General features: G+C 38.4%; 1 protein-coding gene across 1 annotated transcript in view; it reads left to right on the forward strand.

Moving 5' to 3' along the window:
* The window catches only part of LOC124165884 (sphingosine kinase 2-like), a 217,894-nt gene that overhangs the window by 39,820 nt on the left and 156,719 nt on the right, over nt 1-21,355 (forward strand). The gene's annotated exons all lie outside the window — the stretch shown is intronic.

Below are 21,355 nucleotides of genomic sequence, written 5' to 3' on the forward strand. Positions count from 1 at the left end.
TCATCACCCCTGGTCGTTATTATTTTTTAGTGGCGTGTATTACGTGAAATTTGGACCTTAATTTGGAATTCCATATACTTAAAGGTCAGTGGCGCTGCGAGGGGGGGGTTTTGGGGGATAAAACCCCCCCCAGAGCTCACATAAATTTTTAAATTAAATAAATAAATAAATATTTTACCTAATTGGATTAATATTGCTTATAGAATAGTGTGAGGTTTATTAAAATATCCCTCAGAAGGCCGTAAAAATCACCATTTTGAACCATTTATCTTAATTTTTTGCCGGTGGAAGGCCTCCGCACCTGCCGCTAACCCTGGAGGGTATGCAATACCCCAAGCACCCCAGTATTAGTTGCGCCTGAAACCCCCCGCTAGCCTTATTTCCTAGCTGCGCCCCTGGTAAAGGGTGACCCTTAGACAAAATTTATCTCGGAGACGACAATTTGACCGAACTAATTTCTATGGCGTAAACGTTTCATGATTGATGTGCAGTTGATTAATCAAAAGGGTCTGTTCTTAATATTCGGAAATTTTCAAGATAATACGGTACGTTTCGGAATGTGTCGCCATCGAAGAATGATGGAGATAAAATGGATGGACCAAGTAAAAAAAATAGGGGCTGAGAAAAGTGGAAGAAAAGAGAAGTCTTCTAAAAACCTTGAGGAGATGACGGGACTACTTAGTTGATCATTAAAGAGGGATGAATACCTGATGGAAACAGTCGTAGAAATACATGTGTAAGGGAAGAATAGCAAGGGACGGCCACGAAAGAATTACATAGGACAGATTATAAAGGATTTAAAAGAGAAGGAATAAGTCGCGATGAAAAAGCTAATCTAGGGGAGAGGAATGGACGTCTACGTCAAACCAATCTTAAGGTTGTTAACTAATGATGGTGATGATGATAAATTACTATTATGACGTATAAATATGTGGTCATATTTTCAATTCATAGTTCGATGAGTACGGGGACTTACTACTTTTCGTGGCGAATTACTAATTTGAAACTTATTTATTATTTATCTTGATTTTTTAATATTATTATAATAATCTTGATGTTTAGATGAGGATAACGATGATAATGATGAGGGTAAGTTTCAGACAAGTATTGCGTCAATATTTGGAAATAAGACATCGTACGGTCGATATTCAGTGGTCGATATCGAAGCCGGCTTAACTACCTTCCAAATATTTTCTCGAGAAATTCAAATTTGGGTTTGAAAAAAGACCATTTTTGACTCGCCGATTCCAACTTCATTGAGCTGGAAACAGGCGAATGAAGATTTTATCAAGATCTCATCACGACTCCAAACATCTCTTTTAATTGAAATTCTCAATATTCAGTCGATTCCGAATGACTTTAATCCTGAAATCCCGTCATTGGTTGCGATAGGTGTCTTCGCGAGCGAAGAGAGGCGCGCTCTCGAGAAATAAAGGACTGTTCCCACTCGTCCCCGGTCGAGTAGTTGGAGGAGTCTTGGTCCTCTTCACCTCCGTGAGGCTCTCCCTGGCGTCTTCTCGAGCCAAGGATTTATTCTTCGCGCTCCAAGTGCCGTGATTCCCCGAGGGGGACTTCCCATCGGGGGGGCAGCTGACGGTTTTTGGAGAGCGCTGGAGTTATTTCTCGGCGAAGGACGAGGGATGAAAAGACGGGTGACTTCTTCTCAAGTTCTCGAAATCCTTTTCCGATCGTCGTCGAGTTTAACGTGAACATCGCGTTAAATGACTGTGAGTTCCCTTCAAATTTATTTCCATTCACAGCTTGCTTTTGATTCTTGAATGGTAGTGCTCATTTCAGTGAATTTCTCTTCTGAGATCCATTCTCTTCTATAGAAAGATATTTACAACTATGAGTTAGATGTACTTAGTAATATTGCTTTCCTTTATCTCACCAATCATAAGTTTTTATTGCATGTGGAACTGTAATGAGATGTCCTAAGTGCCAAGTTTAAATGCGTGTAACGAAGATCGCCTAACTTTACGAACGGTATGCTCAGCATGTTTCATATGCGGTAAATTAACGATGTGGATTTATTCAGACAAAATTTCGTTATATTATTAAAATTACTAAACTTGCTCAAAGATAATTATTAACATAAATATAGTTGTCATGCTGATTTTTTTAGCATTGTCAGGATTAAAAACGATATCATCGCAGAAAGAAAAAATAATTGTAATATTTAAAATATAACAATATGTATTAATCTAAAAGATTTTCTAGTTTCAAGTAGATTCTATTTCTAAGCAACCATCCACGGTGGTGTTTATAAAACCTATTAATTTATCGAAAGTACTGAGTAAGTTTAAATATGCTCGATTTTGGTTATATCGTATGTATCGAATGTGGACGCTTTTGCATATTTTTTCGTATTTTATATTATGGACTTATAAACTGTGGATAAGCGAGTTCTTATCCATAGGGCAAGAGCAAGACTCCAGGAGTGCATGTATGTCTGTACTGAATTTATAGATCAATAGGCGTCAAGAGTTTTAAAGTTATGAATGGGATAGACAAATTATTTAAAAATTAAATATTTCACAACAAAATCGGATTTTGCGAATAATTTCAATCTAATTGTCCTTCATTGTAAATTCATGTGTAGAATTGTGATAATCATTTGCAGTGACAGTTCTGTGTTTATAAAGTGCATTTGTTGCTGGCAATTTTCCTTAATCACACTAACCATAAGTTTTGATTGTGTTTGAAATTGTAATGAGATGTCCTTAAGTTCTCAGTTTGAATGCGTGTAACGAAGATCATCAAACTTTACGAACGGTCTGTTCAGCACGTTTTACTTATGTACGGTAAATTAACGATGAGAATTCGTACAGAATTTCGGTAGAACATTCTACTATTCTGGACCAAAAAAAGACAGATACCCGTATTGTGGTAGGCCTATTTCAATGCCACCCCACTTATCGCCTCATGTGAAGATTAAATTGATCGTGAACGGAATAGAATTGAGCGCCGAACTCGGTTCCCCCGGAATCAATGCGGGGGCGTTCGCGGCGGCGGCGGCAGTTGGCGGGGGCGGAGAGGGGTTTGCCCCGCCGCCGCGGTGAATCTCTTGGAATGCGTCATGGGTGACCTTGGCTCTTTGGAAAGCGGTCTTTCCTACCACTCCCGGCCCCTCCCCCTTTTCCAGGGCACTTCTCTCCGGACATCTGGGGGCAAATTTCCCGGACACAGCTCCAGCGGCGAGTGGGAGAAAAAGGGCCGGGCGGCGGTAAGGGTCCTCGCGAGATACGGCGATTTAATGTGCGACATCGCGATGCTCCGTCGTAAGAGAACACATAAATCTCGGTCGATCGGTTTGATTGCCTGACACATTACTTAATTACAACTTAAGATCATCGTCATAATAAGTCAATGTTCCTAATGTCAACTTTTTCTGGAGAGACATCGAGGAACAGTAAATGAAATGGTAAACAAAGATATCCTACTGCCCACTTACATTTATTTCACAGCTCCACAATACGTACTTAGATTTGCTTTCAATCATCATCATCAGGTTATGGATGATAACTGCCAGCCAATCAGTACTTGATGATGATTTCAAGCCAATCAAAACATGTGTTGTAGAACTGTAGAACGACGTATGGACTTTTAAAACGATATCATTTCATGAATGATTGCGCTTGTAGAAGGCACATTTTGGAACTTAATAGCCTCGACAGATCTGTAACCTAAACTACTCGACTCGACATTCGTAATGCTACTCGAAACACTCGAGTCGAGTACCAACTACTCGACTAGACTCGAATTTTTGAGTACTCGCACATCCCTTATAACCAACAGTCTACCCACCAGACCGAGGGGCTTCCCTATTTATGCTTACTCGCATTCTCCTAACCAAGGGGAAACATTTAGAGGAGGACCAAGAACTTAGCGGTTGGGATAATATCTGTTGCAGTTTCGCGCGCATTTTATTGGCAGCGCCACTAGGCAGCTGTATCTCGTTCAGTGTGACTTTCGCCATTAACCGTAGTGTAAGCGGTCTTTTTTAGTTGAAAATCTTCTCACATGCGTTAAATGTGTGGTTTATGTGATTTATTGGCTCTGTGATATATTACTGCCGGGTATTACTGCGTGAAAAGTGGATATAGATGACTGGTGGCGATTTTGAAATTTGATTTTAATGAGCGCCGAGCGACAGCAATTCAAGCGGTAGACTTGAGAATCTCAATTACAAACATTACGAAAGATGATCGTCAATTCGGCCTCTAAATGTATTGTCACTCACCGTGCATATAAATGGGCTTACAAAAGTCGCCACCCGCTTCGCTGACGGACGAAGTGATCTGAGTGTCGCGGGGATATAAGGTATAATTAGGGGTGTCAACAGAAATTTACGTTCATGATGGTGTTATTTAGAAAATACATAACTCCTCGATGCTTTTCCTTGCATTTACAAACATTGTAATGCAAAAAATTTGAAAAATATGGAATGCATTGCAGCCATCACCGCGCTGCGGACATTTTTGAAAACGGATTAAAGTGCGACCGAAGTGGCAACAGAAGTCATTCTTCTAAGGGATAGAATTGGGCCTCCTCTACGCAGTACCCTTGATCCTAATATTCGTGCTCCTGACTATAGGGTAGTTTCCTTCATCAAAGAAAACGAAAGGCATTGATTGCGATTCGGTACCACCATTAGTGTATTCATAATATAAAAATTATTTGGTTTTAGAAATCCCAGTGTAGACGAATGTTAATGGTGAATTTTAACCTCATTTGGAAAAGGCCAGATGGGCGCCCATGCGATGCCAATCCACATGACGTCACAGGGACACAGATGCTAAGCGAACAGTCAGGAGTTTTACATCGTCTGAGGTTACCAATGCATGCATGAGGCACAGAGCTCAGGGAAACATCTCTCATTAATAATCACCTATTAAAATTGCCTGTGGTCGTAAAGTTTCCTTCGTTTGATACTGTATTAATAATCTTTACTTAAGCCAAGCGCTACCTGCTGGCAAGGTACTCTGCTACCTGTTACTAGTCTTCATCGTAGCAGCGCTCATAGCCTCGCAACAAGGTGGCCTCACTCGGCGGGACCAGAATGACGTCACACGTTATTTACCCAGCATTCATACTTAGCCGTCGCGTTTTCGCGCGCTTGAAAATTTTCACTTATCATTTAATCGCAAAAAATAGATATCGTCATTTAAAAATCTAAAAGCGTGTAATACGTACTCCGGGAGTAATAATCTTTCGATTTGGGCAATTAAAAAAAATAGGAAACCACCCTATTCTGTTCATCTAGTTCCTCTCGACCTTTCCGACGCTTCTACTCCAATCGCTCTCCCTGTCTGCATGATTGCCCGTGGAAGGGAAACATAAAAGGCGCTCGTCGAGCACGAGGCGAACAATTCGTCGCTCCATTTTATTTATTTTTTGTACGGCACATTGCTCCCCAAGCAGCCGTCGCCGTATCAATGTCTGGAGGGTGTAAATGGCAGGTACGTTTTCCTTGCTCGTTAAAACCTCGTGAGGTTATTTGCCAGTGACGTATCTCCCGTCGAGGAAGTGGTTCTCGAATGCGATTTCAAAGCTCCTTAATTAGATCTCGCCCCTGCTAATTCCAATTGTCACCTGTGGCAGTTTGAACACGGCTTGAAAAATAACATAACTTCCTCCGTTCGACGTAGTGAGTCTTGTTGATTACTAATTGGTTTTGTAAATATGTTAGAAATGTTCGTATAGTCCCCTAGACTTTTCGAATTACGATTTGCGTTACATCTGCATCTACCCCTCAAACCGCTTCAATGGTCGTATATCGGGAAGTGCTAGGACTCCAGCTACGTGTGCATGTGTTAAAAAAACATTGTTTGCGTTGGATTTTTGAAATTCCCCCCTGCCTGACATTTGTTTAAGTCCTTAATTGTTCGAGGGAAGAACGAATTCTTATCTATCTTTTAAAATCTATCGGTTGACAGTATGTTTCTATTTTTTTATCGTTTCCTGGAAATGTTGAGCATTTCTAGAATGACGTTCTCTGCGTCAAGGTTTTTCTATGTAATGGCTCACACAACTTAATAGTAGCACTTAACCATCGATTCTATAGTGTCTTCTAATTAAATTTGTGTGAAAGCTTTGAAACACCCTTGGTTCGCACGGAGTAGTTTTTTCACCATGTCGGCTTCCCTTGTATTTTTTTGTACGAGAAATTAACCTTTCTGTACCGGATCCGTTAAGGGTGTTCTATCCTAATTCAAAAATCCAAATTCAACCGTCGCCGGATTTTAGTTGCGAAGTCGGCCGCAACGGCCAGTGGAATGGGAAACCTCCTTGGGCGGAGGGGAGTAGTCGCTGACCGAAGGAAAAAAAAGGAAAAGACGAGGGGTCGAGCTTCGCTCCGACCGAAAAAAACACCCGGCGCTGTATCAAATTTCACTGCGGAGGTGCGATATTGAGAGTGGTCGGGATTCGGAGGTTGATTTTTGCTCTCTGGTGACATTAGTCCCATCTCAGCCACTCGGTTGACGTTTCTTGGAAGAATCCAAATACGCACGCTCTCGACGAGGCTGGTAAGTACGGCCGGCTTCTATGAAGAAAGGCGATTACTTGCATTGTTCTCTCCTTATTCGACTCCCCCTCGAACGGGAGAGCTGGTCAACGTTCTCATCTCAAAATTGTTAAGTGTTCTTCAAAGCATCGTAAAAGTCAATTACGCTAACCGAAATGCGCGTACTTCGTGAAACTTTTTTTTTACGTACAACTTTACATTTTTACGTTATTCCTCAGTATGAATGAAATAGTAACCACCCACGTACATTTGAAAACGTGTATTCAATACAGTTACTTTCCGAAACATGTTTATTCAGTAATCATAGCGCTACAGGGAGAACACTAATTAGAAATATGACAAATAATGAATGAACGAAAATTGATTTTCAATCATCTTTAATATTTATTGATTTATATGGTAAGAACATCATAAATTGCATATTGCATCAGACATCACATACAGCTTTAATAAAGCCAATAACCCTGAATATATCGCATCGGGTAATATTGACTTTTTCTTGGATGTTTTTTTAACAAAATGATGCCGTTCGAACTAGAGTTTTTCTGGTCTCTAATTTCTTGTAATTCTGACTGAAGTAACGTTTAATATTCAAAGTGTTCCCTAGTTTTGCTGCAACCGACGTTTTGACCCGATGCGACCGAAAGTGCTACAATTTATTCTCGCTACCGATCCATCGTGGAGACGATTAAAATTCATTCGCTCGAATTTGGCTTGATGAAATCGCCGATGACTCATCTTCCTGGAATACACCCATGTGCAAAGCGTGTATAATGAATCATCAGCATTTCGCCTCTTTTTGCGCAGAATTATTAGATATAATTGTGAAAATCACAAATCTCTACTTTAATTCTGTTTCTGGAAATTATGCAAGAGATCGTGATACAAGCAGTTCAGTGAAGATGAATAACTGGCTCTTATTAGTCTCCTTTTTCTCTCAGGTGCGTATAAAATTTCCCATGTTGATATTAGGGAGATTTGGAGCAAAGAAGTCTATCAAATTTTTTCCCGTACACTGAACTATCGGATTTTTTTTCTACGGTGCATTAGTTTTTATGACCTCAGCACTAGACTAGAAAGTAAGAAAAGTGACTAGTAAGCCGCAGTTACTGAGTTCATTAATAAAATATCCAACAAATTTGAATTTGCAAATACACCATCAGAGTGCATCACGATCCTTGAGCAACTTATACCATTTCGAGGCCGATGTCCTTGAACGCAGTATCTATCAAAAAGCCAAAGAAATATGTTATTGAAGTCATTGCTGTGGTGGATGCTAGGAAATTTTACCTAAAAATTGAAATTTATATGGGCAGGTAGCCAGATGCCCTTTCAAAGAATCCAATTCACCTCATGAAATTGTCAAACGCTTAGCAGAGCACATTGACTGCAGAGGAAGAAATATTACCAGTGACAGTTGGTGTACCAGCATGCCTTTAACAGTAGAACTTTATCAAAAAAAGATTGAATATGGTAAGGACGATGAGTAAGAACAAAGCAGACGTTCCTCCTGAATTTCCCCCAAGAAAAAATAGAACCTTACATCATAGGCGAGGGGCAGGGGGGGGGGCAATTGCACCCCCTCCAGAAGCAAAAATCGCAGAAGTCCTTAAGAAAAATCGGCACTGAATTGAAACGAAAGTATTCAACAAATTTCCTTTAAACCCACGAAAAATGATATGCATTAGTAGGTATAAGATATGTACTTAACTAAAATAAAAATATTTTTTCTATGAAATGATATCAGAAACTAATAATGCGCTGTTATAATTTTCTTAAAATATTTTTTTCATTCACCTTTTCCATGCTAAAATGTCACAACTTGGCTTGCACCCCCTTCTAGACTATGGCTTGCCCCCCCTAGTTATGACCCTGGGTATGCCTTTGCTTTACTCCCGACATTTCCGCGTTGTAATACCTACGTTTCAATAAAATCCATGTAGTATTTATTTCTGCCATTATCCATGACGCAAGTATTACTGCCTCAAGTGGTAACAAAATGCTTCCTGGCTTTATATCATTTTACAATACTATCAAGGGGGTGTGGATTCAAATGATCAGCTTTGCTTAAATTATCGCTGGACGGCATGAAAATCGGCCCTGATACCATTCCTGCTATTTCGTTTTTAAAATGATCTTCTAAATCCGAATGTTAACTCTGTTTTTCTCCATCACCCACCATTTTCGGAAGAGCCTCCAATTTTTACCACTTTTCGGTCATTTGGAGAAATTAAAAGGATTATTTTAGCATTTAAATTTTTTCTAGGGGTTTTGAGGGGTGCAAAATTCTGAAAAAATAATATTAATGGTAAAGATGTAGATTTGAGGGGAATTAGTCTCCGTCAATTGTGTAAAAACGCATTGAAAATGACCAATTTTGCCATTTTTTCGCAAATTTTCACGTATTTAAAAATATTTCCAGCTTCTATTTCACATCATCCTCCCCGAAAGATAATAATACAAAGCAGAAAGAAACAGCAGTATTAAAAAAATATTTTGCTGTTTAGCATAGCAGCAATAATTAAAATATGTTGCAATAGCTCGGATGATTCACTTTACTACTCTGGCCCTCGCAGTGCCTCTCCCGCTCAGGCTTGGACGGCAATTTTTTTGATTTCGCAGCTAAAAAAAGAAAAGTAATACCTACTTTCTAGTTCCACGAAGAATGTAAAACTGAGATTTTATGATTTCATTGGATTAAAAAAGTATTCTTTCTCCTTAATCATGGAATTCCGCAAAGTATCAGCCTCTAAAATCAATTATGTATATTGAAGTTGTCATCATCTTCCCTCGGTATACCTCTAGCGATCGCAGAGTCAACTCTTTCGGTGTTCTGGACAAGGATCCTTTTTTTCCAAGTAATTCAAATAGTGCAAAACAGTAAAAAATGTTTTACTCCGGCTTTTTCCAGGTGAATGTCAGTATGTGGGCTTGAGTTGTGAATATTACCGTGATTTAATATGTAATTAAATTACACGTGTGTAAAATCATCGTCATCGCTTCTGCTATGTTTGCGGTGAATTGACTAAAACATCGCAACAATAATCTCTTTCTTTAATTCTTTAAACTGCTTATAAATTTTTCTCTGGCTGCCAAATTGGCGGTCAGGGCTAGGATTAAGCTCCTAGTGTTTGCTGCACCACTTGTTACAGTAATTTGACCAAATACTTGGAGAAACTAATGTAACATATGGTACGAAGTTGCGCCTATATGGATGCCAATCTCTTACAAAAGGGCATAAAAATCTTTTCCAGTAGGACAAGAGCGCCAACACTGAAATTAATTTCTACGTAAGATGAAGGCTTGGTTTTTTTACTGTAATTAAATGCATTGTTGATAGAAATTATGATGCCATGTGACCCAGAAAAATGGAGACTGTTTATGGATTCGTCAAAGACAAGCTTTGAAGTGGTCCTGTTGGCCAATGGGAATGAGTTACCTTCTATCCTATCTGCATACTCTGCTGATATGAAGGAGACGTACCGATATATCAGTTGAATCCTTGAGAATACTAATTATCGTGATTATAATTGGTAAGTTTGCGCTAATCTGAAAGTTGTCGCTCTACTCACGGGACTGCAATCAGGCTTCACGAAATACTGCTGCTCCCTTGAATACAACAGCCGCGCCCGAGAAAACATTACATCTTACGGAAATGGCCTCTGCGAGAAAGCTTCACTCATGGTTATGAAAATGTCGCCCATGTTTCCCTGGTTCCGACAGAAAATATTCACTTGCCACCATTGCACATCAAACTAGGACAGATGGAATACTTAGTGAAAGCAATCGACAAGACAGGAGCTGAATTTCAATTTTTAACTAAAATTCCTTGTCTTAGTGAGGCTAAAACCAAGGAATAAATTCTTTTAGGTTTTTAGAAGACTTATTTTAATTCCCACTTTCTTAGCACTCCTTCATTACTTACTCATTCGACCAATTTTATCTTCATCATTCTTCGGTGGCACCACATTTCGAATGCTTCCAATCATTGACTTCTCTGCTGCTATCAACGTCCAAGCCTCACTTCCCTAGAGAATCACACTCCATATGTAGCGTATGATGAATTGCTTCCTTACTTCTATGCTTGTATTCTCATATGTGAGAAGATTCATCTTTTTGTAGTAAGCCCTCTTCGCCAGCGCTATTCTACTATTTCTTTCTTGCTTCGTCCATCGTTGGTAATTCGGCTTCCCAGGTAAGAAAATCTCTTCTAGCTTTTGATTTCTTACCTTAATGTTTGTCCTAGCCTCCTCTCTTTTACTACATACTAATATCTTAGTCTTCCTTTTGTTGATTTTCAACTGATATCTGGCCATTTTCCTTTCTATATTTGTCAAAGTCTTCTTAAAATTCTTCTCTGTCTCGGCTATGATTGCTATGTCGTCAGCGAATCATAGAATACTATTTTTCTCAGTCAATATTGACACCCAAACCCTTCTCCTTCCAATCACCTAAAATTATAAGGTTTTCTTCACGTCTTACCTGTTTGATTACTGCGGTGATATCTTCATAGACGCCTTAAACTTCTTCATCCTAGTAGTCCGTCGTAGGTATGTTAACATGTACCACTACGGTATCTACCGGCTTAGTCTCTAGCTTTACCATAATTATCCTTTTATTTTGGGCAGAACCTTTTTCCCTGAATTTCTATCGTATGCTCCTTATCTTTTACATAATTAACGGAAGGAGGAATATTTCTCGCAATTTTTCAAAGTAAATTAGCAAAGGCATTAGAAATAATTTATCCCCTACGAAATTAAAGCGGGCCAAATATTGGCAAAGTCGAATCCATTAGTTCGGAATCAGACATAACTTAGTCCCAAGAAGATACATTGAATGAATAACACGCCATTTGTACGTTGAAGATGTTGTTATATCATTGAAATCTAGGTCACAATAACTTTTCTTATAATCGTGGAAAATTGCAAGTGTTTGTTTCAATATGGAAAAATTCCGCTCCATAACGTTTGAATCTTCGGATTTTATTTGTAAGTTGAATTAAGTATATGTTTTTATGTAGAGCGTTTGAAAATCATTAATCATTCTACCAAATAAAGTTGTTAAGCATGGAACGGCAACTAAATATTATCTATCGTACAGTGGTTACAGTTATTTGTGAAAGAGGATACTCCTGCGTCACATGCAAAAGGTTTTGTGCTCTCATTCATACAAAGTACTGCGTCGAAAAAGCAACTTTGTACGCAGTCACGCGCACGAGTGCATAGTTAAATACACTAGTGCATAGTTAAATAAGTATGATAATCGACATGAAAAAATCATTTGACTAACCTGGGATTCGAACCCGGATATCCCCGATGGCCGGTCAAATATGCTACCAATTATACCTCGAAGCAACCTTTTTCCTTGAATATGAAATTCTCCTTTTACTTGTGTCTAAGATTCGCCTAGAAAAAAATTACTTGGTAATGTAGCTGACCGGAAATCGGGAGGATCTGGGTTTGAATCGCGGCTAAGCGAAATGTTTTTTTCGTGGCAAATAACAGTCTTGGTATATATGTATTCTCATTCATGTTAAATAATAGTGGAGTATAAGAACTAAAATTCCCTTCGGAATTAATAAAATGGGAAACATATCAAGTAGAAGACCTAACTTCAATGCAGGGTTCCATCCCGGAAGGGTCATACAGTGTACTGAGGGGTAGAGAAAAATTGATCGGGTAATGCTCCTGAGAAATTTTAGTTTCTTCCCAAAGACTACAACCGCGCTGCGGTGATGTTAGTATCATTCTAAACTGAAGAATTTTTAATGAAATTACATTTATTTGTCATAAATTTCTAGACGCATTATTATGCCGAAGAATTTCAACAGTTAAATATAATGAGTCTACCTGATCCTGTGCACTAGTATTTTATATGAAGTCTCGCATATTTATATCGCAATGTGGTCGTTTACTCTGACTCGAAATCGTAATTTTAGTTAATAATTCGGTCGATGGATGGGTAAAAAAACTAACTACCTCGTTCAGTCATTCTCACAAAAATTAGAATTGAAAAATCGCGGAAGTTGCCGCCCACTTCCGAGAAATGTTGCATTCATCATCAGAGTTTCGGTTCATTACGACCTGTAGTGAGAACCATTCATTGAGAGAATCAATCGCTCAGAAGAGTGTAAGCAGCACGTGAAACAGGTTGTTGGTGAGAGATATACCGCGAAGTTAGTTTGCATAACTTCACTCGAGCGAAATAAATATCCCACATTCAAGTTTTATCCGTGTGTATTGTTTGTTTTCTCGTCATTCCTGCTACACAAGTAAAATTCTTGCCTTATACTTGTAAAACTGGTTCGCAGGCAGAATCTCGTGTATCTATTTTTTGCATACAACAAGCATATTTACGTAAATAGGAAATAGTTAACGATTAAATTCGGTTATCTTGACGTCATCGCTGTATTACATCGACCAAACATCAACCCCTGCTTAGTGATACGGTGGTTCCAGTTCAAATTCTTTCTTTTGGGTGACTCACGTAATAATCAATAATAGTAATTTTAATGATAAGAATATTTTTATAAGAAAATAACTTTTCGAAGTTTTCCCCCTCGGTTGCAAGTTATCGAGAAACATATATGTCGGAAATGCAAGACAAATAAACCAGCGTGATACTTTTCATATCGTGTTTTGATGACATAACGGTTACTTTTGAAAATATTTAGACACGAAATGAAGATATGCACGTTATATTACCTACTCGGTGAAATATTTATTCTTGATTATCGTCTGCGAGAACTTAAAAGGCAATGGTGTAACCTAGAATCTAATTGATAATGTGCAGTATATTCTCTATATTCATCTTATTTTCAATGCTTGGTTACAAAAAATTAATATATTATAGTCATAGCCAATACATTATCGAGATGTACTTACTTAAAAGCAGTTTCTCCTTCTGCAGTGTAAATAACATCTATTGTTGCAGGTTTGTAATGACTAAAATGGTTAAAATAATTTGATAGTCTATTTATTAGCTGCATCACGTTATTAGAGATTTTACGTGGATGAAAATACGTGTCTAAAGATATACAAACTATTATTAATGAAGCACACTTCAAAAGGATTTATATATTCACCATTATTCCTAGTACTTCTTTTCCACCTTCCCACATAAGATATGCTTCCTCTTTGATTTCCTTTCACTTTCCATACTTAAGAACAGAAAACTTGAAAACTCGCGCTAGCCCCGTTTCAAACATGCCGCTCGCAACACAAGAACACAGGGCTTCGGATAATAACGAAAAGAAAACTGTTGGCCTGCTGGGTCAGACGGGCTTCTTAGGTCGAGGAAAGCATAGAGGAAAAAAAACAGATGGAGGGGACCCAAGAGACGATGGAGGGGAGGTAGTGAGAGAGACTGCTATGGGGTGAGAAGCTCTTTCACCGAGAGTGGGGGGTCATACAGCAGCGCCATGGAAGAAAAGATCGTAGGCGCTTGACGTTGAGAAAACACGCTCGGGAAATTGGGCTATAGCGTGGTTATTACAAAGATCACATTGATGAAACGTATCTTATTTCCAAGAAGAAGGAAGAATGTTCTCATTTCCCAAAAAAAAATTCAAATCGCGCTTTCTACGTGGTAGAATTACATCGAGAAAACAGGCGTTTTATTGTGTTTTTCAGCGCCAATAACTAATTAACAAATGCTTTTCAAATATTTTTTTTCGCTTGCCGAGAACAATAATCTTAGCTTAAACCATATCCAAAACAAGTTCTCTCCAGAGTGTATAATAAGCGAGCAAATGGCGAGCAACCTGAAGTCTGCAGAGCCGTTTTTCGCGGAGGTATAGAACACCCTTAAGCTTGCCGCGTAATTCAGGTGATATTGTTCACTTTTGCGTTCTAGGACTTTCCCCAAAACAAGGGTGATGAATCGGACGATCTTAAGGGCTTTGCCACAAGTATTTTTTGTATTCTTTCGCAAATATTATCATCATTCCTAGTAATAAATTGTTTAGATTGATTTGCATGAGACATTTTAATAATCTTTTTTCCCTTACTAGGTTGTATTTCCTCGTTCATTTCGGTAAAAGATTATTTACCAACCATCCTATCTATCCATGATGCAGATCACGTTTTTCAGCTGACCTATTTCCTATTCACTCGCCTTTTCCATATCCTGTCTCCTAATTATCGCCTCTTACTATTCCCTCACCTCTACTCTGACTAAATTTTCTTAGTTCATTTCTATCTCCTCCTCCATTATCTTCCGTTCACACACATCGAACGACTCATATCAATTTATCACGTTTCCATATTGTCTTCAGCATTAGACTCTTCATTATCCTATTCTTAATAATCTTTCTTAATTGTCCTTTCATTAAGTCTTTCCTATTCAACACATAAAAAAATCGTCGCAGGTTTGATATGCGACTTGATATCACGTGCTTACATTGTCTAATGATCCATCTGGTGTTTTTTTCGTTTGATAATTGTCTCCACTCTGCCCATTTATTCTCCGACTTGTCCTAATGTGAACTTGAACTTTCTCGACCTTGAGAGCCGAGAAGATGATGCTGCGTGGTGCTAATTTCTGTGACATTTTTTTACGAGTATATTAGTATGCGCATCGTAAGGGAGGGAGTAGGAAGGGAATGCGGTGGATTTCGGTGAATATAACGTTTTTATGGCCGTAATATGTCGTTACTATTTCTTGCAAAAATGATTGTACCAATTCTTAATATGCTACTAATGACAGGCCCGGCTTAAAGATGTGGGTGGCCTGTGGCCCAATCTGGTGGGATGCCCACTGTTTCAAGGTGTTGAAATTTGTAACGTAATAATAGGAGATGTAAGTAACCCAATTTTCAGCAAATTTAATGACAAATGTATACATCGAATTAAGAGAGTTTTTTTATCAGCTGCGTTAATCATTTATTAACGTCAATGTTGAAAATTACATATTAAAAAAAAACAGCTTCACTTCGAATCCTCTCGCACATGATGTTTTTTTCTGTTTTTTCCAATTTTGTGAGATTTATCTCTATATTGGCGGAAGGCTCATGCTTGGTGGGTGGCCCTGGGTTGGTTGGTGGCTCAGGGCCCGGGCTCCTTGGGCCTTTGATCCGGCTCTGTCTAGGGAGAGTAGTCCCTTTTTTGTGTGATATTGATACAATAAAGATGTTATCGTCCCGATGTAGCTGTCACACCGATTGCTTAACTCTTATGAGATTGTAATCTCTGCATTAGTTTTGAAAGCATGACGTATGTAATTGTATGGGGTTCGTTATTAGGGTTTGCCAGAGTAAACTATACTCGAGGAAAGCACTATGGCTGTGTAGTGGTAGCTCATTTCCCAGTGACAATCTTTGCGTGATTTAAAGGGCTTGCGTGTTTCCTTGACCCATAAAGCCGCAATAGCCACAGTAATAACTGCCCTGGTGGAGTTTTCCTGGCCAGGAAAATATATGCGCTATGAACAGTTCTCAGTAACCCTTAGACCAGCTAAAGGTGCCTTCACTCGTGATGGAGTGCCTTTCATGGTGATGATGTAACGATCAAAAGGTGCTGATCACGTATCGTTCGTCTTTTTTCAATACAAATGGAGAATCTGCTACCTACTGTGGTCGAAGCATGCTGAGTCAAGCATTAGATACTCGTATCAAAGGATTAAGCAAAAAAAAGCTCTTTGCCTCCCTTGCTTTACGATGATTCGGCAAGATTTATTCCAACAAATAGAGTATGTGAATGCAATATGATGACTATCGTATGCATGTTGCACATCTTAATTAGGAATCAGTCAGTTCTTTCGTTTATATTCTGCTTCGCTCCCACGGATTTTATTTTGAACATATTATCCATGGAGCGAATCTCTACGGAATTCAGGTTTAGCGGGTCAGTTGCATGTTGAATATTGTGACCCGAGCGAACCATTGAGTAAATATAAACAAGAGCGATTTACGGCTTTTTGCGCTTGCGACCAAGATTTAAATGACAAAATTCGTTATCATTGAATGTGTTTTTGGCTATAAGCGACGATAACGTTTGTTTTCATGTTATTTATGTCCATTATAAACTTTATTGGTGTGAAATATAGTACTCGCAAAGAAGGAGAAGTATCAGGATTTTTTATGAAGTCTCTTTTAAGCATTTCATTTTATTAATTTTCCCCATCTTCTATATTATTTCTACTGTGTAGATTTTTCTCAACTTATCCGCAACCAAACTCTACAAATGAGGTACCAAAATTCACTGAATTTATCAGAGAACATGCGACGGCATACCTTGCTTCCTAAATTTTGCTATTGTTTCCTAAAATTGGTTTTTAAATAATTAAAAAAAACCGGTAAATATTCCTGACGTTAACGGCGCACAAACTGATACGTTTGTTCATTTGCTACAATATCTCCTATTCTTTAAATAACTTTTATCAAAATGCGGCTGATTCCACATTCAAGTCTCCTGTTGATAAGTAAGTATGAGTCATCATGTGCGTTTAACAGAGGATAGTGCAATTACTTCCTATGTTGTGTTTAAAGAGGTCCTCTGACCTCAATTTGCACATGAACATTCCAATTAAATTTGTACATAAGACCCTGCCTTTTTTTCTACATTTTAAAATTAGAAACGTGCCCTCGTGACGTATCCCTCTGTGGACCTGCATTGCAAAGAGCTGGGGAAGCCCTCTTGGAGCAGGCGCAGCACGCTCGTTTTCTATAATGAAGTTAGGGTTTCAAGGTAATTCCTCAGCTTTTGGTCACTGCGCAGATACCTTGAGCAATTTTTATACTGAAGAGCGAATAATTTGGACATATTTCTCATTCTGCAAACGAGAGAGTTTGGGGTAAACGTGTTTTATGCTGAGATTCATCGTTTGGAGGGAGAATTTTCTTTTGCTTCTTCCCTGCCAGCTTTTTCCACCAATCAATCCGGCACTGGCGGCGGACGCCTTTATCCTCAGGGATTTCGAAATCCCGACTCCGCTAGTGAAGACGTTTATTTTTTGGGATTGAGGTATATTTATTCTTTTCCGGAGAATCGGTCAATCACTCCTATATTAAATAGTGAAGTATCGATTCATATTAACCTCCTTATATATTTTTACTGCATAGATACCTATTTATCAACTTATACGCAACCAAACTGTACAAATGAGGTACCAAAATGCACAGAATTTATCAGAGAACATGCGACGGCATATCTTACTTCCTAAATATTGCTATTTTTCCTAAAATTGGTTTAAAAAAATGGCCCTTGATTCTCTTAGGGGATGAGGCGATCCGCCATCTTGACGTCACGCACTTGCTCCATGGTGCAGAGCAAACCTTTATTTCAGGATATTTAATTGATACCAATTTAGTTTCAGATACATGTTATTATATTTTTTGCAATACAACGCGCTTTCAACATTATATTTTTTGCAATATAACGCGCTTTCAACATATTATTTCAAGTTCACACAGAAAAGTCTTGGACTCAACACGTACTCAGTGTATGGCGAACCATTTTCTGTCTCTCTTTCTCTGGCACCCTGATTTCTTTGTTTTCGTGTCTTGGTTATGGTGGAATGTTCGAGAGGTAAACTCTGACATGTACATGTATTTCTCAATTTGTGCATGAACATTCCAATTAAATTTGTACATAAGACCCTGCCTTTTTTTCTACATTTTAAAATTAGAAACGCGCCTATCCCTCTGTAGACCAGCATTGAAAAGAGCGGGGGAAGCCCGCTGGGAGCGGGCGCATCACGCTCGTTATTACTTATTGCTGGAAAGACCTTGAAAGACACTATCATAGACGGACTTGGAAATTTTGCGTTACTTTCCCTATAAATATTTTTCGTGTTAAAACTATCGAATTGTTTTTAAGTCCATTTTTGCGGAATCTTTCCCTGTCCGACCCCCCCTGGGTTTACTTCCCCATAGTAACTTTTCGGTGTGGGTTGTGTGCAGGCAGGTGCTTGGTTTCGCAGATCGGGGTTTGGATGGGTTTGAGTCGCTTCGGACGTAATCTCAGGGAATCTTTTCACTGCGGGCGAACTCAACTGGTCGGCTCAATATGAGGGTCTTTGGGAGACGTGTATTGGATAGATATTGCAGAGCCTGGCAGCCGTATTGGACGAAATGGACGGGTGAGAGTTGGGAGAAGGCGGAATTGATGGAAGAGGAAAGTCATTTGAAGGCTGAAGGCTTAATAATTCCTAAGTCGGAGAGAATTTGAGATAATGCACGCCTGGTGACTGGCTGTCAACCTAACAGCCTAATAAAAAATGCCGAAGTCGAGCAGGGAGCATAAGAAGTAGCTCAACCTTAGCCGAGAAAATATCCATCCCCTCCGAGGCACGTGTGACTGTCGCATTTTGTTCCACTCTTCTTTGCAATTTTTAGATTTATGAAGAAAAAAAGATGAAATTGTCTTTTACTTCAACTTAAATTGTGACATGCTCCTATTCAAGTTTTTTAATTAGTTCTGACAGTCAGAATTCTTAAGTTGCTGCATTAACGTAGCATTTCGCGTGATATCTTTTGCTTGACCTGACAAACACCCGTAATATGACAAATTCCTTACGTGGAAGCATGAATTATACGATTCAATGACAAACCTTCCCATGTTTAATGTCTAATTTAATTTATATAATGTGTATGCACTATGGTGGCGACGTGCTATTTTCTTAGGACACTTCGTCGCGCTGTGGAAACTCTTTTTGTATTACAATGGACATGCCAACCATATAATTCTCTCACCTTGTGATGGACAGGTCTGAGGAATCTCCCTTAGATGTAATATTTAATGTCCAAGTTGGATAGTGGTATGCTTAACCATAAGCATCCTTTTTTTGTTGCTATATTTAGGTAGAGGATTTGGTTAATATTTTGAACTGCTTTGCGTAATTCGCTCACAGAATCTCTGGTGTAATGAATTTTTATATGCATTTATGGTGCACTCTGACTTGTTTATTTATAACTCTGTACATATATTTCTAAAAACGTTTATACGGCAGTTTTGAATTATTTTAAGTATAGAGCTATGCGAAGCAACTAGTCTCTAAAAACAGACATAAAAAGCCTTGAAAATTAATTAACTTATAAATTTGCTAGTAAAGGCAAGTAAACGGTAAAAATAGACTAACCGCCTCTTTTATATACAAACGCAAAGGAAATACCGGAATAATTTATGTGACTATTAAACTTAATGCAAAGCTTTTAGTAAGTTTTTATCGCTCTCACATTTGATACCACGCTAATTTAGTGAATTTTAAATCGCTATTTGTTATTTTACCTCTCTGTGCTCCCTTAACCTCGATAGGAATTATCTTTAAAAATTTCGCAGTGCTAACCTTTGATTTTGGTCTTAAAGTTCAGCGTTTGTAATAAAAAATCGATGTCTAACATGCTGCTGCTTTTAATTAATATCTACAACTATCTGAGTTTGATAAAGCAGTATTTTATCATTTTTAGTTAGCATAATTTTCGTAGTTTTCGGCGATGTTGCGTGGTATTTGAACTTATCAAAAGCGTTTCTTTTCATGTTGATATGTGTACTTAAGGATGGGTTTGGTTCTTGGCATCGGTTCTCGGTTACGTTTCTTAATTAATTGTTTTATTTTCTTAGAGTAGTTTTCAAAAGCGATTAAAGATTTTCCTTATGTTTCTATGAAAGCTGTCATCTGTAAAACATAAGTTATCTCGCAAGTGATTGAATCCATAGCATCATTATATTTGAAGTATGTGAAGTATGTATGTTTTCTTTCGATCTCACGTCCGATAATACGCTAACGTATTAATTTTGAAGTCATTGCTAGTTACTTAAACCCTTTCATCTTTCAGTCTCGGTTAGATTTTTCCTTAAAATAGTTATTTCTGTGAATTCTTCATTTTTATGAAAGTCTTCCAATTGAATTTTCGCAAATTATTTGGATTTCAATTCCGGCTTCAAGCTCGAGAAGCGGTGAAACCGAAAAACCCGCCCATTCCTAATTGATATATATTTTCTTTGCGCTGTTTCTCGCAATTTGCTTCCTCATTTTTTTTGCCTTCCCTTTTGTTGCCCTCGAGGATTTTGCAGTGGAATGCGGTAGCAGTGAATATTCATGAAGGCTTGAACGTTCATGAAATGAAATCGATGACAAAAAAAGAAGACATTCGTCGGCTCCCAGCGGCGTTGCGTGATCGTTATCGATTTGCCGTGCAACCGGGAGTCTTATGATCTCTCCCCTACATCTTAGCGCTGGGAAGAAGAGACCGAGGGAATGCCAAGGGCAAATATTCACCTCTGGCCTCGCTTTGGGGGCGAATATTTGCAAAGATAGAGAGGAAAAAATGTATAATGCTCTGTTTTGGGAGAAAAAACTGAGGATGATGGAGCTCAATACAATGCCGTTGAGTGAGAATCTTCGCATCTTAAATACATCATGACGTTTCTTTGATCCTTTAATCTCGACAGAATTCAATTTTTGATATCTGTAGATTGAATTTGTGATTTTTGTTGAAATAATATATTTCTTGAGCCAAAAATATTAATTATCGTATGTATCTAACGGCCTGTTTGCACAATACATTAACATGTACGAGTTATTGTTTGTTTGCATGAATGATTTTTTTGTACCAGAACGGAATATGTACGAATGCATGAACCAAAATTAGAACGGGTTCTTTTTTCTGTTTTGCATTCGCAGAAGTTCGGTGGTTACACGGTGCATTTTCGTGTTCATTCGCGCGTTCATACGTTTTGATATTAACTCGCACGGGTTAGTGTACCGTGTAAACAGGCCTTGAGATAATATCAATTCTAAAAATACCAATAATATTGAAAAAATTATGTGCCTTCGAATCTCAGGAAATTATTTTTATGAAGATCAATGGTTTTACAATTGCGAATC

The sequence above is a fragment of the Ischnura elegans genome, chromosome 9 (assembly GCF_921293095.1).
Source record: "Ischnura elegans chromosome 9, ioIscEleg1.1, whole genome shotgun sequence".
Lineage (NCBI taxonomy): Eukaryota > Metazoa > Arthropoda > Insecta > Odonata > Coenagrionidae > Ischnura > Ischnura elegans.